This window comes from Euprymna scolopes, chromosome 4, assembly GCF_053919585.1.
Source record: "Euprymna scolopes isolate OS-2025 chromosome 4, ASM5391958v1, whole genome shotgun sequence".
In the NCBI taxonomy this organism is placed as follows: Eukaryota; Metazoa; Mollusca; class Cephalopoda; order Sepiida; family Sepiolidae; genus Euprymna; species Euprymna scolopes.
Genome location: NC_136485.1, coordinates 89245861 through 89265098, shown reverse-complemented (window position 1 = coordinate 89265098; position 19238 = coordinate 89245861).

The following is a 19238-nucleotide window of genomic DNA, read 5'->3' as shown; positions in this document are numbered from 1 at the left end:
CCTACCGCCTTACTTTCGTATTGAGCACTGTCGAAGTAAATACTGAAAATAGGTACATTTTTTATGTAGATGCATAAAATAATAAGAACTAGCTCCTCAAGAAGTTAGACACCCAATAGAATTTATTTTGCTACATGATAAAATAAATATTGAAAAAGTTAACTTAGAAAAATATCAACATCTACTAAGCATGGATATATTATTAAACAAAAAAACAAAACAAAAAACAAAAAACAAAACAAAAAAAAAAACGGACGAACTAATATGACAAATGCGATGGGGAGTACACTTCTTCTTTAACAAACATGAACACTAGATTAAAAAAGAATCCCATGGATTAAAAAACTTAGAAGAACAAAACAAAACAAAAACAAAACAAAAAAAAAACGCAAACCCAATAGAACTCAACTTGACTGTTTGTTTCCATCATAGTTATTTGTTCGAATTTAATTTATTTTATTTTTGTAACTTATCGTTCGTTTTCAATTTAAATTTATCATTCGTTTTCATTTAAACAACTTAGTTATCGTTCGTTTTGATTTCTTTTATATTATTTATCGTTTGATTTGCATTTGTTTCCTTAAAATTTGTTTGTTTATTCTCTAAATTTCAAGCCTTGCAGTATTTTATTGTCTTCCGCTTCAAACATACGTAATTTTACATAAATAATTCTTTTTTTTAATCTCTATCTCTATCTCTATCTCTATCTTTAATATTATATAAAAGGATTTTTTGTATGTCTCTGTGTGAGTTCGGTCCCCATGGACTCGGAAACGGCTGGGTCGATTTTTATGAAATTTCACATGAAGGTACTTAATTATCTGTGAGTGTTTTTAAGTAGATTTCGCATTGGAATACGTCTAGTAAGTATCGAATATCATTAATCGAAAAAACTCAATTAAAGAAAGAATTCAAATTTTTACCAAAAGTATCATTATATATATATATATATATATATATATATATATATATATATATATATATATATATATATATTAACATCACAAGTGTACTTAAGAAGTTTCATTACCATGGAGACTGAAAAACGCCCAGCTTATAAAATCAATCGTAGATTCGTTTATAAGATAGCGGCGCGTTCGAAATGAGGTGTCTTTTAAGGGCACAATTAAACCATGATAATTGACTTTTGTACATTTAACTTTAATTAAAGTAATTATGCAAAGTAATTTCACAAATCAATGGTTGGTTCTTTGATAAGACAGTGGCGCGTTCAAAATGAATGTTTATGTATAGAGCACACTTGAACCATGATACTTGACTTTCGTATTTTAAACTTTAAGTGAAGCCACTATACGCATAATTACATAAAATCAACAGTAGATTCTCTACAGTGCAATATAGACTGCGTATTATGGACTAAGTCACTACAGGAAGGTTTCTCCCTATACATCGCGGTGTGCCCTCAACTAGAGCAGGTAATCAATCGATTCGATTATAAAATGTGCAATTTCACCGATTTAGATGATAATAAAAGTATGGAAGTGTAGAACATTTGCTGATCCTCATTTGATCCTGAACAACGTCGGGTCTCCGTGCTAATCTATATATATAAAAGCCAAACGTCTGTGTGTATGTATGTTTGTTTGTAACGCTAAAACTTTTGAAAGACGGAACCAAACTTGACAAATTTGGTATCATATCGAAGCCCCATCACCCGGATGACAAATATCGAAATTTCACGTCAAACGGACCACTTGAAGTTGGTCAACTGATCAGTTATCTTCGAGGGGGGCCCCCAAAAAACCTGTCATTATCTATATATATAAAAGACAAATGTTTGTTTGTAACGCTAAAACTTGAGATGAAAGATTCCTCTCCCCTAAGAATAAAACATATGTTCAATATCTGCTTTTGTTTTTTCATTGTTTATATGGTCCCGAGCAACGCCGGGTAGCCCTGCTAGTATTGTATAAAGTTCAGTTTACGTATAAATTGAATCGTATTCCTTGCTTTTCTTTGTTTGATGAAAATTTTGAGTAAATAATAAACGAAGTACTATTCCACTGATCTTTCTTGTTAGGGCCTCAGTCATGACGTCATTTTCAGTGGACAGGCCTGAATCTATTTATTTACGACAGTCGTGGTGGAGCTGAATCATAATGTTTTTTTTTTACCACTCATCAAGGCCCGGAGGCCACGCGAGGAAAAGGGTTAATGGGTATACATTAGTCAATTTGATTAAAGCGTTCACGTAGAAAATGCTAAACATTCTAATAGGAACCCATTAGAATATCAGTAATAAGGAATAGTATATTTAAGCTTATAGAAGTTGTCATATAGCATTAAAATATAGATAGAAGTCGAGTTAAAATAATACAGAGTTAAAACTAGGAACTAAAAGATAAAAAGGTAAAAATAAATGCATAAATAAAATGATAAATAGACCGTTTCAGACCATCGAAAAAATTCCAGCAAAAACCTAACAGCCAGCCGTGGTTCTCTCAAAAATGTGCTACTGACATTGCGCACAGAATCACTTTTGCCATTGCTTCCAACGTAATAGATGTACTGAGACTAAAGCCGCTTTCAGGACTGCCAGCAATCACTGTAAAAAAAGTATCAAAGAACGCAAGAGAGTTGTATGCTCAGTTCGTCAAGTCCAAAGTAGCTGAGCAGCGGCTTGGTTCCCGCCAGTTTTGGAAAATAGACAACAGAATCCTGAACAGAAGCGAGTGTTCTATCCCAACTATTATAAATGGACCTGAGGCAATCTCGTCAGCACCAGACAAAGCTAAACTCTTTGCCAAGAACTTTGCAGCTAATTCTACCCTTCGTGACCAAGACCGCCAACCCCCAATATTTCCTCCTGTATGAGAAAACACGCTATGTGATATACAAATATCTGTACGTGATGTTGCCAAGCTAATCAAAAACCTTGATTTCAGTAAAGCAACCGGCCTTCACGGTATTCCAATTATAGTACTAAAAAAACTTCAACCAGAACTAGCGCCCATCCTTACAAAACTGTTTAAACGCTGTCTTAAGGAGAATTGCTTCCTATCACCCTGGAAAATCTCATCAGTATGCCCTGTATTTAAGAATTCAGGTGATCGCTCATCCCCCTCTCAGTACAGACCAATAAGTCTCCCGTGCTTCATGAGTAAGTTGCTGGAATCTGTGTTAAATAGAGAAGTAATCAACCATCTCAACAAAAATAACCTTCTTAGTGGCACGCAATATAGATTCCGTTCTGCTAGATCTACAGCAGATGTGCTTACAGTTATATCTCATAGGATTGGCGAATCTCTCGACGGATGCTACTTTTCTAGGGCAATTTCATTTGACATATCAAAGACCTTGATAGAGTATGTCATAAAGGTTTATTTCAGAAGATCTCCAGCTACGGTATAGCTGGAAATGTCTTCTCAATTATTACATGATTTCTCTCTGATAGGCTCATAATAGTTATGGTTGATGAGCAGAAATCAGAAGCTCACAGTATTAATGCTGGAGTCCCTCAGGAGTCCATCCTGAGCCCAACTCTTTTCCTGACCTACATTAATGATCTTCCAAATCACTTCCTTACATCATTCATAGACATTTATGCTGATGATACTACTATCTATGATAGCACATCTAAGACCGTAAACGACCAAGTTCTCTCTGATTCTCTCTCCTCTGATCTTGAGCTCATGGTACAATGGGGAAAGAGATGGTTTGTCACTTTTTATGCATCTAAAACCAAGCTTCTATCTTTACATCATCAACGTTCTGATCCCCATCTGGCATCAATTGAAATGGGTGGCTCTCGTCTTCGGGAGGCCACAAGTTTTGACACGCCTCGTATGAGATATCCTTTTCTCTTCGCTGCAACCTCTTTCTCACAGAAGAGATGTTGCGAGTTTGTCTCTGCTGTATCGTTATTTTCATGGAAAGTGTTCGACTGGGCTTCAGTCTATGGTCCCCCCTCGCCAAACTTTCACAAGAAACACTAGTCTACCTGAAAACGCTATCAATAATTTCCACCACTCTTTATCTGTGCCTAAACCTAAACGTAGATTCCATGAACAAAGCTTCTTTCTTAGAACTGCACGGCCGTGGAGTTGTCTTCCGTTTTCCTGCTTTCCGGCTGACTACAATATGGTTGTCTTCAAGTCTAACGTAAACAAATTTTTGATGAGCCGTTCCATCTATGCAAACAAATTTACCGAATTTCCATTACTGACGATTACTATATTGTCCAATTGACTACTGTACACTCTTAACCCTTATCCTCGAGTCGTCTCTGGGCCTTAATAAGTGGTTATGCCTATGTAAAAAAAATCATGGTTCAGTTGTGTTCTAGCAAGAAATTTTAATTTCGAACACCCCCTGTCTTACCAAAGAATCTATAGTTAAGTTTGTAGCTAGGACTTTCTTCATTTACTGTGATAAAACTTCTCAAATGCACTTGTGATTTTAAGCTATATTAACTTCAGTCAAAATAGAACAGCCTATTTTAATAAGATTTTTTCGATGTTAGATTTTCGATGCTTATCGGAAGCATTCTGTTATAAAACCTATATAAGAACATTTCCAGTCGCATCAAGTTGTCTTCGTATGAAAATTCCAAAAACTCGGCCCAGCCGTTTCCGAATCCACAGAGAATTCTCTATCACATACATAGAGACAAAGTTCCTTTTTTATAATAGCTAAGATAGAGACAGGGTAAATCAATCTGCTTTTATCGTAGACTTTGGTGTTTTTCTTTAAAATTCATATACAAATATTGTAGATGCTTGTTGTAACTAGTCTGTTTGTAAACACTGCCATCCACCTTTTGCTGGTGTGAAAAGTAAAATAGAAATAAAATATACATAAAATGAAGAACCACATTTAGCTGAATTCTTTTCATGGTGTAAATATACTAAAAATAATACTGATGCGAAAATATACTAAAAATAATATCGTTGCGAAAAATATATAAAAAAAAGCCATGAAAACTTTGCTCTAGGTTTTAAGAAAACATAAACATGGCAGAGATAAATATCGGGTTCCTGGGAATTATTTCAAAAATATTACACGAAGAGAATAAAAAAAAGAACTGGGAAATCGTTAGATGAATTGAAATCAGCCAAATCAAAATCGGCTACAAAATGTCAGAAAGCAAGTGCTGTCGTTTTTCTATTAATAAAACGGTTTTTGAAAAGTAATTAGGAGAAAAGTACAATTCAGAAAAAAAAAAGTTTTTTTCTCTGGTGGAAGAACAAAAGTATCAGGGTTTTTCAAGTAAAATGATCTGCATGGCACAAAGTTGAAATAATCGAGACACAAACGAATTGTTGATGAAATCGAACCAAATAAGTAATTTTTCTTTTATTTTGCTTCAATAATTAACGATGCTGAGGCGAAAATAGCAGACGATTGTAAAGCCATTTGAACGGAATTAAAGTATATATATATATATATATACATATATATATATATATATATATATATATATATATATATATATATATACACACACACACACACATATATATTAAGTAATGTGATTGATAATTTAAAATTTAAAAATCAAATTATAATTAAATTAAAAATCCGTTTCATAAGAAGGAACAACAACAAAATCAATTATCTGTACGATCGTTTCGGAAAACAATGCTTTTTATTGTGGTAGACATCAAGTTACGGAGAATAATTATTACATATAGTTTTTTAATAAGCAAGGTCTCCTCGTCAGCAAATTTTGAAGGGTTTTTATTAAATTTAAAAGACACCATAAATAAAACTAGCATTAAAAGTAAGGCAGATGTATCTTATAATTTTTCGCATTTTGAAATCAGGAACTATGGTTAAAATACTCATTTAGATGTTTGCTATAGCTTTTTACCTTATTGAATAAAGTAATTATCAATCACATTACTTAATATTGAATTAGCTCTAGGATATTTACCTATCGAGCTTATTATATATCTAAATTACAACGAGCACTTTCTCTTTCCTGTATTTTAATTAAACTAGTAATTTCACTGTTACATTGAAAAACACTCAGCTCTTTAGACTATTCTTCTAATCTCCTTATATATATATATATATATATATATATATATATATATATATATATATATATATATGTTTGTACCGCGCCGAGACGTAGAAATTTCCAGGTTTGCATCTGGAAGTGCGTTTAATTCACTGAGAGAGATGCACCCCCAGTCTTCCTTAAGACATTGATATGGGAGAAGGAAAACTCTGATGTAAAATTTGAGGTCTACTGTCTGCTCTGTCTTGTGTCAGCCATTGGGTCGATAGAGATTAACAGTTTTACTAAAAATCAGTTGGTTCTGCACAAAGCCTTCACTACTATAAACAAATCATCTGTGTTGATTTTCGAGCCACTTAGTTGTTGTGGTGGAGCTCATCGAAATCGACGGAAGTGTTCAGGACTGGTGCTTCCGTGGAAAGCAACCATTTATTAATTCGCCTGGCGTAGATTTCTGGTTTTAACCAACTATTTATTCGAAATATTAGCACATCCAGTGTCGTAACCGTGTAGATTTATTCATATTAATAAAAATATATCGTGATCTTCTTTTATCGCGCAGCGCACTCTTAATAACCTCGTTAAATTTATTAGTTATCGCTCTTGAATACCTCCAACCGTATATATATATATATATATATATATATATATATATATATATATATATATATATATATATGTATATATATATATACGGTTGGAGGTATTCAAGAGCGATGACTAATAAATTATATCTATCTATCTATATATATATATATAATAAATAAATATATAATAATATATACATAATAAATTATATATACATATATATATATATATATATATATATACAGTTTTAACAAAAACCAGGACTTCAAATGGGTTGATAGCAACAAGAAGTGTATTTCATTTTTAGTTACAATTGTTTCAAGACAATTCCGACAAATTCAAACAATATATCGTTTGAAAATTTTCACAAGAACAGCCTTTCTTCAGACTTATTAAATAAAAAAACACTTTAACAATGAATCATTAAGGAAAAGAAACATTTTCTTTATGAGGAAAAGAAAACAAGCGGGGACACTTTACCTCTGTCGCATCCTTTGTAAAGTATGTTTTAAAGATATATATATACATATATATATATATATATACATATATATATATATATATATATATATTGGGGGTACACAATTTCATAATGGGTATATACAGACCAAATTGTTAAACATAATAAATTAAAAAAGTAAAAGATGAAGTGGCCTTCTAATCTGTTTCGAACTTCGCCAAACTGAGCTAAATCAATATTAGGGAAAAGAATAATATGAACATGGAAATATAAGGGAGGACGCAAGAAAAAGGAGGAGAAAAAAAGAAACAGAGAAAGAATCAGATAGATACCACATTAAGCCTCTTCCAATAAAAAGTGAGTCTAACTTGCTAATAATAGAGATCAAATCAATAGAGAATTTCAAGGCACAAACACGTTTATTTTTAAGGTGCTTCGAATCTTTGATGAAATGCGTTGATTCACCCGGAAATCCTATCTTTGCGACGTCCGCTCAGCGTAGTGTAAAGGGCAAGTACTTTTTTTTTCCCCATAGGAATCACCACTTATCAAGGCCAAGAGGCCACTCGAGGATAAGGGTTAAAGAGTGTACAGTAGAAATTGGACAATATAGTAATCGTTAGTAATGGAAATTCGGTAAATTTGTTAACAAGTGGGACGGCTCATCAAAAACTTGTTTACGTTAGACTTGAAGACAACCATATTGTAGTCAGCTGGAAAGCAGAAAAACGGAATACAATTCCACAGGCGTGCAGTTCTAAAAAAAGAAGCTTTGTTCATGGAATCTACGTTTAGGTTTAGGCACAGATAACGAGTGGGGGCACACTTATTTACTTTAAAGGTGTTTTCAGCTAGACGAGTGTTTCTTGTGAAAGTTTGGCGAGGGGGGGACACAAGACTAAAGCTCAGTCGGACACTTTCCATGAAAATAACGATACAGCAGAGACAAACTCGCAACATCTCTTCTGCGAAATAGAGGTTGCAGGGAAGAGAAAAGGATATATCCTACGAGACTACGAAGTATATTTTGAACTCTATCAAGGCAGGACAAGTCCTTTCTAGCAGCTCCTGCCACGATGTGGCAACAATATTCCATCCTTGGACGTACCTGACTCTTATATAGATAGAGAATTGCATCAGCAGTGAGATATCTACTGGATCGATAGAAGGATCCTACCATTTTTCCAGCGGCCTTAGCAACAGATTTGATGTACGTGATCCATTTAAGATCAGGAGTAAAGGTCAAGCTCATAAGCGTGTAAAAACTTGAGGCCTCCTGAAGACGAGAGCCATTCATTTCAATTGATGCCAGATGGGGATCAGAATGTTGATGATATAAAGAGAGAAGCTTGGTTTTAGATATATTATAAATAACAAGCCACTCCTTTCCCCATTGTACCAGGAGCTCAAGATCAGAGAGAACTTGGTCGTTTACCATAGATGGTAGTGTCATCAGCATAACTGTCTACGAATGATGTAAGGATGTGATTTGGAAGGTCAGGAAAAGAGTTGGCCCCACGATGGACCTCTGAGGGACGCCAGTATTAATACTGTGAGCTTCTGATTTTTGCCCATCAACTACTACTCTTATGAACCTATCAGAAAGAAATGATTTAATAATTGAGAAGATATTTCCAGTTATACCATAGCTAGAGATCTTATGAAGTAAACCTTTATGCCATACTCTATCAAGGTCTTTGATATGTCAAAAGCAATTGCCCTAGAAAAGTAGCATCCGTCGAGAGATTCGCCAATCCAATGAGATATAACTGTAAGCACATCTGCTGTAGATCTAGCAGAACGGAAACCATATTGTGTGTCACTAAGAAGGTTATTTTTGCTGAGATGGTTGATTACTTTTCTATTTAACACAAATTCCAGCAACTTACTCATGACGCACAGGAGACTTATCGGCCTGTACTGAGAGGGGGATCGGTGATCACCTGAATTCTTAAATACAGTGCATACTGATGAGATTTTCCAGGGTGATGGGAAGCATTTCTCCTTAAGAAAGCGTTTAAACAGTTTTGTAAGGATGGGCGCTAATTCTGGTTGAAGTTCTTTTAGTACTATAATTGGAATACCGTGAGGGCCGGTACTTTACTGAAATCAAGATCAAGGTTTTTGATTAGCTTGGCAACATCACGTACAGATATTTGTATATCACATAGCGTGTTTTCTCATACAGGAGGAATTTCGAATTGAGGACAACATGGCTCTAGTAGAAAAAGCAACAAGGTGGTTCAATACAAAACCACTGTTGTACCGACATTCTAATTAATACTAATAATAAGTTCTATTTTCACCTGTAGTTGAAGACTTGTAGTAAATTTACATAGACGTTCCACACTAAAAATAATAAATTACATCAACGAATCTATTTTTTAACAGAATTTTTTAATCAATTTAAGACTTCAGTTTGATATATTTCCTCTGTTCTTTTTCGCATTGTGAACCTAATGTCAACCCACATCTCATAGGAATAGAGCAATGCCAGGAACCATTTAGATGTATGCATTTCTTTCATCGTTTAATAAAGCTATGGAGACGTTTTTTGTAGAACACCCCAGGTTCGTTCTCTACCCAGGACGTGACTTCAAAAATCATCTGGGAAAGTATTTGTTTTCAAAAAGAACTTCATGGCTTGGAAGAGATGAGTCAGAGATTACGAGGTAAGGGGAGTAGAGGGATAAGTGATGCTTTTATAGTCACATGCATGAGCTTCTGATCCGGTGACATGCACGTTTTGAACTGGAGGATATCCTTGTAATCTTGTCCCGTCTGGTGATTGTGATGGCTTCTCTGAATTTTCGTAACCGTGAGCATGTTCTTGCCAGCGAAAGGCGGCACACTTATTTACTTTAAAGGTGATGAGTTCAAGTTGCACATCTTCAAATTCACCCTCGAGAATCCGCTTTAAATAAGGTGTCAACAACTTGAGAACCTACCTGTTAGACACCTTATACATACGCAAATAGTCATGAATAATAGTTTTCACAGACTCTGTTCTAATTTTCACTTCTAAGCGTATTTAGCGAATAGCCACGCGTCAATCTTCCAAAATATTCAATCTTTTCAACTTGATTGACAGATTGCTAATCAATGGCAGAAGGGGCAAGGCGACTTGCTCTGGGGATTGTTTTCATAAATTTCCGGCTATCTTTTAATTCACAATGCCAGCGTTTTAAAATGTCGTATAATGGGCCACCATTACCATACGTTTCTTTCATTTCATCAAAAGTTTCCTATGGTGTGCGTCTTTCCAAATATAAACACCGAATAATTGCGCGATACTTATCCGGCCCCATTTCACACCTGATTTAGTTCAAATACCTGTAACTCAGAAACCACAATTAGTTCAGGGTTGTAATTTGACACATAACAAAGAGAGATATAAATCATTGCACACGCAAAATTATGATTAATTAAGATTAGAAGTCTAGAAATAGGCAAAGAGCATTACTTATTGAACGCCACTCGTACACAAATACGCATACATATATATTCAAACAGATACATACGTATATATATATATATATATATATATATATATATATATATATTATTGTACATATAAATACACACACACACACACACACACACACATATATATACATAAGGTATACACAATCCACTATGACTATGCAATTCCTACAACTACGTAGCTAGAAAACAGAGCCATAAAACCCGACATGGTGATATGGGACAAGAAAGAGAAAGAAGCAACCCTAGTAGAAGTTAGTGTCCCCAATGTTGCAGGACTGAAAGGAAAACGGTTACGAAATAAGAAAATCTTATGACATGAAAAGAAACTGGACTCTTATCATTCCAGTTATTATAGGAACAACTCATGAGAAAGAATTTCCAAAATTACCTGGCAAATATACCTGGTGAACCAAGTGCAAGAAAGATTCAGACAATTGCACTTAAAGGGACGGTCAGAATCTTAAAAAGGGGACCAGTTAATGGTAAAACGTAAATGATGTTAGTCTCTCGTCAGCCATGTTGTTTCTGTCTGAGGAAAAAAGCCAAGGATTGAACCTAGAACCATCGCGTTGATAACCAGCATTCCCACCGATCGATCCATGGGAGCGATGCCCGCAAATAACCACGTCAAATGTCTATTTTAAACAAACATCCGTCCACCACTTTTATTGTGCTCAAACCGCTTATTTATAAACAAATAACGAGCCTCGCCATATATATATATATATATATATATATATATATATATATATATGTGTGTGTGTGTGTGTGTGTGTGTGTGTGTGTGTGTGTGCACCATGTATATAAATATTTTCGTAAATATATCAATACCTATATATGTATACACATTTTTGATTGCCCCCCCCAAAAAAAAATAATCAATACCTCGTCTCATACAAGGAAGGATGTGTCGTGTGTATTAATCATGTGTATGCATATCCCTATGCAAATATCGGTTGATTCATTGACAAAATGTCGGTGTTGTGATTTCATATTGGGAATTAATTAAAAACGACAAAATATTTTCTGGTAAAATTTCTTACATTCACATAAATATACATAGAGGCAGAAGTGGTCAGTTTGAGACAAAGAAAACAAGTCAATTGAAATAGATCAAAGAAAATCTTACAAAAGATGGAATTTCCTCTGTCTTATTATAATCTTCAAATGTTTCAATAAATAATACGTTTTCTCATTAGTTCTCTCTCTTTGTCATATATATATATATATATATATATATATATATATATATATATATATATAATACGAAATTATATCAGACAAATGACGTCCGTAATTGGCAACAGAGGGCTGGGCTGATTTGTGCAATTTTAGTGGAATTTCGTCGATTTATTTTCTGATCCCTCAATTTAATGTCCTAAGAGTACATATGTTGATGTCGGAAAATCTTTTCTTTTAATTCACAGAAAAAGTAACAGACTACTCTCTGTCTGTCACCCTTTAAAAGATTAAAAAAATCCTTGAAAGTATATATATATATATATATATATATATATATATAGTAATTTATAAAATATATATGGCGATTAAGCTACACTGAATATTCTGCGTTTCATCCACTATAGGATTCGTCAGGCTTATGCGCATAAGCCTGACGAATCCTATAGTGGATGAAACGCAGAATATTCAGTGTAGCTTAATCGCCATATATATTTTATAATTTACTAACTAGCTCTACCTACGTATTGAGCACTGTTGAAGTAAATACTTAAAGTTTACGCATAAATCTATACTTTCGTATATTAAATTTATGTGAGTAAATGAAGTAGTTATATATATATATATATATATATATATATATATATATATTTATAGTAAGTTATAAAATATATATGGCGATTAAGCTACACTGAATATTCCGCGTTTCATCCACTCTAGGATTCTTCTATAACTAGCTCTACCTACATATTGAGCACTGTTGAAGTAAATACTTAAAGTTTACGCATAAATTTATACTTTCGTATATTAATTTATGTGAGTAAATGAAGTAGTTATATATATATATATATATATATATATATATATATATATATATATATATATATATATATATATATATATGGGTAAACCAAATTATCATAAACCTAAATTGATTAAAATAATATCCTGCTCTTTTCATTGAACACTATCACAACCTCGTTGAAATTCAATGATTTTTACTTTTTTTTTTAACCTGAAATACACACACACACACACACACACACTCACACACGCATATATATACAGAAGAGAGAGAGAGAGAGAGAGAGAGAGAGAGAGAGAGAGAGAGAGAGAGAGAGAGAGAGAAATAAACTAAAAACTAATTAAAATAGTATTCATTGGAAGCAACTTCTTTAAGCTAATCGAAATAAAATATAAAGACAATATGAATAAAAAAGAAATGTGAAATTTATTCCTCGGGCAGAACAGATTTACACCACTTTCATGTATTTATACGAAGACTAGCAAGCTGCCTGGTATTGCCTGTTCGTAAAATATGCTTAAATATGATATTTTGTTTAATGTAGATTTCGTATTTATTGTTAATTGGACCCAATATACAGTAATGATTTAAAAAGTTAAAAAAAAAATTACTCGTGCTCCACCACTGAGAATCGAAGCTAAAACGTTTAGCATACGATTTACTTTTTCTTTTGATGTTAATGCTTGAGCTATGAAGACATGTTTGCTGTAAGGCTAAAAATTAAAACATGAACAAATAGCCATTACGTTATGCATGCATATTCGTAATGTCATCGTTCGACCATCACCTGGCAAATTCCATTAAAAAATTTTTTTTTTACAATTTTGCACCGCGCATGAGTTCCAATACCCTATATAATAAAGGGACAGTCAGAATCTTAAAAAGATCTCTCAGTTAGAATATCTGAGTTAGCGGGTTAATGTTTGGTATCTTAGGGGCATGTATATATATCTTTATATATGTCGTACAGACGGTTGGGTTTCAATACTGGCTTAAGGTAGTTGCCTGTCTAGCCGCACTGATGAGCTGTGGAACAGCGAAACAGTACTGTATGTGGATGCATATATATATATATATATATATATATATATATATATATATATATATATATGTGTGTGTGTGTGTGTGTGTGTATGTGTGTGTGTGTGTTTGTTTACTGTTTTTTGGGGAAAGAATTCCAACAAAGTGCTCGATTACAAAGAAAAACTTCTTCCATATAAGAGCTTAATATTTATTTATTTAATAGTACAGAAGTCCAGAAAAACATTAGTACCGTCGGTTTCAAGCCCAACATAAAAGGGACCAGTTAATGGTAAAACGTAAATAATGTTAGGCTCTCGTCAGCCATGTTATTTCTGTCTGAGGAAAAAAGCCGAGGATTGAACCTAGAATCATCCCATCATGTCCGTAGACCAAAGACTGACAGAGGAGTTTGGTAGGCAAAATTGTTTAAACAAATATATATATATATATATATATTTATGCGTATATATATATATATACATATATATATACGCATAAATATATATAGAAAGAAGTTTGTGTTTATTATAACCTTTTAACGCAAATATTACGCAAGTATAAATCATGTAGAATATCTGCATGAATATAATTTACACTTAATAGTAAACTAAAGATGATTATCCCATAAGAAAATCTAAAAAACCAATAGAGAATTAATTAAAATGAATGTTTAAAAGAATATGCAAATTAGCGAGATCTTTTGCAGATATAACAAAGTGGTATTTAAAAAAAAAAAAAAAAAAAAAAAAAAAAAAAAAAAAAATAAATAAATAAATAAATAAATAAATAAAATTAAAAAAAAATGTTTTGGTATGAATATCATAAAATTTTTTTTCATACAAGTATAGAAGATTAAAACGACGATATTATGACACGAAACCTTATGTCACAAATACTCATTTTGATAAAAACCATTCCATGATTTGGATTCTAAAAAAATATCTAATATTAAATCTTAAGTTTAAGAGGATTTAAGAAGAAATACAAATTCAGAGTGTCTTGATTAATTAATGTCTTATAATTATAGATGACATTTATTTACACCTGAAATATTGGAATTTTCAAATGAAAATGTGTGTCTGTAGTGTGTCCTCTAAAACATATCAAATATTTCAAAGAAACTGAAATTTGAAGAATATTTATTAATTAGTGTCCAATTTTTATTGTCAAATTTTACAATTATCGGAGGTATATGGATTTTTCACGAAAGTTTTTTATAATCTCTTTTCCCGCTTTACATAAAAACTATTGCAAACTAAATATAGCCCACATTTACCACTCTTACGCATAGTAGCTGTGTGTTAAAATTTACAGTAATCGGTGAATTAGTTTAGGAGTTAATCCCGTAATGTAAACGTATAATCATTATTACATACCTAAATCCGAAATAATGTTCAAACCTAGAATTAACAGGCATACTATTAAAGTTTCTTTTTACTTGCCTCCCTACAAGGCCAGGTTTAAATCTTGTGAAGTGCCAGCCCACCTATCATGTGGTATATTGATATAGGACAAAAACATAAATTGTTTCAGTCTAGAAGGATTTCTCCTTTACTGGTCGAAGCCAGAAAAGCCGAACGATTGTTTACACACACTTAAAAGAATTTGATGGGTGAATTCCTACATATGAGAGATTGCAGGTAATATATATATATATATATATATATATATATATATATATATATATATATATATATATATTTATATATATATATGTGTGTGTGTGTGTGTGTGTATATGTGTGTGTATCTACATGTATATGTGTATATTTTAAGACGCTTTTTTGTTAATGCTACTGTCGTACTGATATTATAACAAATCAAGCTATTATTATATTCGCAGAGCTGAAAACAAGCAAAAAATATTACAAATGATGTTTCTACAGACTTTCACGTTTTGGTATTTTTTGCTTATTTCCAGCCCCGCCGATTAAAGGATCACTCGCTTAGTGATAGTTTGCAAACACTGCCATCAAAACAAAATCAAGTTAATACATAACATAGTGTAAAATCGAAAATAAATTTCCAATATTAAAAACAATATATATATATATATATATATATATATATATATATATATATATATACGTGTGTATGTGTGTGTGCTGACGTATATATATATGTATAAATATATATATATATAAATATATAATTTAAAGGAGATTAGAACAATAGTCTAAAGAGCTGAGTGTATTTTAATGTAACAGTGAAATTACTAGTTTAATTAAAATACAGGAAATAGAAAGTGCTCGTTGTAATTTAGATATATAATAAGCTCGATAGTTAAATGTCCTAGAGCTAATTCAATATTAAGTAATGTGATTGATAATTTAAAATTTAAAAATCAAGTTATAATTAAATTAAAAATCCGTTTCATAAGAAGGAACAATATTGATTTTGTTATTGTTCCTTCTTATGAAACGGATTTTTAATTTAATTATAATTTGATTTTTAAATTTTAAATTATCAATCACATTACTTAATATATATATATATATATATATATATATATATATATATATATATATTTATTTATTTATTTTTAATTTAATTTACAAAAACACTTGAGAATATATGTTTATCCTTAATGTTTTCCCTGTATAACAAGTAAATATAAAGGTTTGTCCTTAATATTTTTGAATTAATAAATCAGATAAAATATGCAAATAAATCACCCTTACGGATTTAGAATAAAAAATCAATAAAAATCATTATTATTAATACATTTCTGATGACTGGATGCACCATGAAACTGCAATAAAAATAAGACGCATTTGTCATTTATTATTGTAATACTCATATACATGTTTTATATAAGCATATATATATATATATATATATATATATATATATATATATATATATATATATATAAATGTGTGCAAATGTATGTGGATATGTGTATGGAGATATGTGTATGCATATATGTATTTCTATAGATATTTATATATATCTAGACATAGATGTAAGTTTTTCTAAATACATCTAAATTTTTACTAAAAGTTAAAATTGAATAATTAATTATATATATATATTATTATGCATGCACTTCTATAGATATTTAGATGTGTGTAGACATATATGTAATTTTTTTCTAAATATGTCTACATTTTTCATTAACATTTAAATTAAATGATTAATTATATATATTATTAGGTAAAATAAATAAGTCAACACAATTGTTGTTTTGTCATGAAATATAGGCGATTCACGCAAGCACACGCAGGTTGAAATGAAAAATGCATACGTAAAATGAAGGCCAAAAATGTATTTTTTATTGATTGTTTTTCATGGACTCTTTCGCGTTTTAGTTGAAAGTGAAGCAGTGGTCGTTATTCTTAACAGAAACTCAAGTATCCACAGCGGCTGTTTGACGAGGCAGAGAACGTAGACTAAAGCACTGGCCAAAGAGTTCAATATGGAAAAAGCAGTCCTGAACTTTGAACAAATATATGAAAGTATGGAACAGAATTGTGTTACGACTTTGATGGTGCGATCCATCCAGCGCATTGCGCACAAAAACACATGAATCCACGTGACAGTGAACGCACCTAGCGCTTCGAACAACATCACAATAGTTACAAAAGGCATATATACTTGGCGCACGCGTTGCATCTCTCTCATCTGGGTTCCAGGGAGGAGATATATTGGCAAAATATATCCACTAGGAGACAGCTGTCTTCAACTGCCTTAAATGAAAACACGTATATCGGAGATTGAAGATATAAACAAATAAAAAATTGTAAGCAAGATATTTGTCCGTACAGTTGGTTGGTAATGTGTTTTTTAAGAGTATTTCTACTGGAACAACAACTTAGTCTATTGTCACAATCTCTGTTGTTAATCCGTATTAATCAGCAATCCGTACTGATGGACAATATTTCTGTATTTATTACAGAACTATAAAATAAGATTCTGATAAACAACTGGGCCGCATTAGGTCACTTATTGTCATGTGTATTATTAAATACTTATGAAAACCTTGTGGAATTTCTAAATATTTTACTTACAATTTTTTCTGTGTTCACGGTTGTAATGAAAGCGTTTTGACAAGTATACACATCCTTTCTGACGTCATCTGTTTTCAAGTAAATGTATTTTTTCGTTAATAATAATCATAGATTAAGTATGCGAGGTGACAAGCAAATAAAGATGCGGGGATGCGAATTGTAAAGTTCGTTGGAATAGCGATACAGACACCATGAAGAGGACGAATGTCTACATAACTCCGATTTCGTCGCTTTGTGTTGAAAATAGATATTAGCCAAGCAAAATAGCAAACAAAGTCCACAGTTTTAATTATTTGAGATAAATACACAAAGAAACCCATTATTGTTCTTTCTTTCTTTCTCCCTCTCTTTTCTCTCTTTTCTCTTCCTCTCATACGTTTTTCCCTTCTTTTCACGACACTCACACGTGTCAACAACGAACGCAAATGTTAAGTACACGTTTGTTTACATTTCTTTATTCTTACGTGAACAAATTCCAATAAATGTATCGAATACACATTGGTAGGTTCTTGACTGGGTGTCAAATAATATCAGCTCATAAGTTAATGACTATCTATATCTATAAATAATGCGCAAAGCTAGCCTCGTAAATATTTACTGCCAAACTGTAATGAGATACTAACCTAAATTAGCGGGTACTGCTACATAGCTGCGAGTGCGCTACCAGTAAATTTCGGCATTCCTACTCGACGCCCCCCCCCGAATACTCTAAAACTTTTGTTATTACTCTTCAGAAAAGTAGACTCGTTCTTTTTTTTAGTCGCTTAAACCTTTTGTTTTGTTATAAAATAAAACCAGAAATAAAAATAAAATGTAGATAATTGTTGCTGACAATTATAGACATTTTATCTAGCAGCGAAATGTATTTAATCTGATATTACATTTAATCTTTTCTGTCCTCGGTCAAAGGAGGGGTAGTTCTTTCAGACTGAGGCAACTTTTTTTTTTCCTAATACGGCGTGCATATTTTTGAAGAGTAGAGTATTTTCCGCCATTAAAAACGAATCTAACTTTGTATAAATGGGAGAAGGCGGGCAAAGTATTTGGAGAACGATAATATAAATCGTTACCATGCATTCAATGTCAAATGGTTATTGACTTTATAATTGATATCACCTAAATCTCTGAAGGAAATCTGTGAAGGGAAATGAACGACATTCTACGCCGTAAATATAATCACTCGGTTATAAATTCGGTATCTATTTTACAATGAAATAAAGAAAAAATAATTATGCCATTTTAGTTTCGACAATCCGGCGCCAAATGTGGCAATCGACAATGATGTACTCTCTTTTTTGCAAAATTAAACCAAGTAGAAAAAAACTTCGATTCTGTAACTCAGCCTATTTAAAAGTACTAAGAAGAAAATCCGACGTTGCCCGGGAATGAATGATTATCAGCGAATATTCAACGTTTCCAATATTTTCATTGTCATCGAAATCGGTAGGTATTGCCCATTTTTTAATCAAATCGATTAATTGTCTGCTCTAGTCGAGGAACCAACACAGTGCACCGGGATGAAATTCATATGCTTCCCCGCAGTGACTTATTCTACAATACATTGTAGTCTACATTGCACTGTAGAGGACCTGCGGTTGATTTTATAAAATTATTTTTATATAATAGCTTGAATTAAATTTTAAAATGGAAAAGTAAAGTATCATGGTTCAATTGCGCTGTGTTTACATTCATTTCTGTTTTA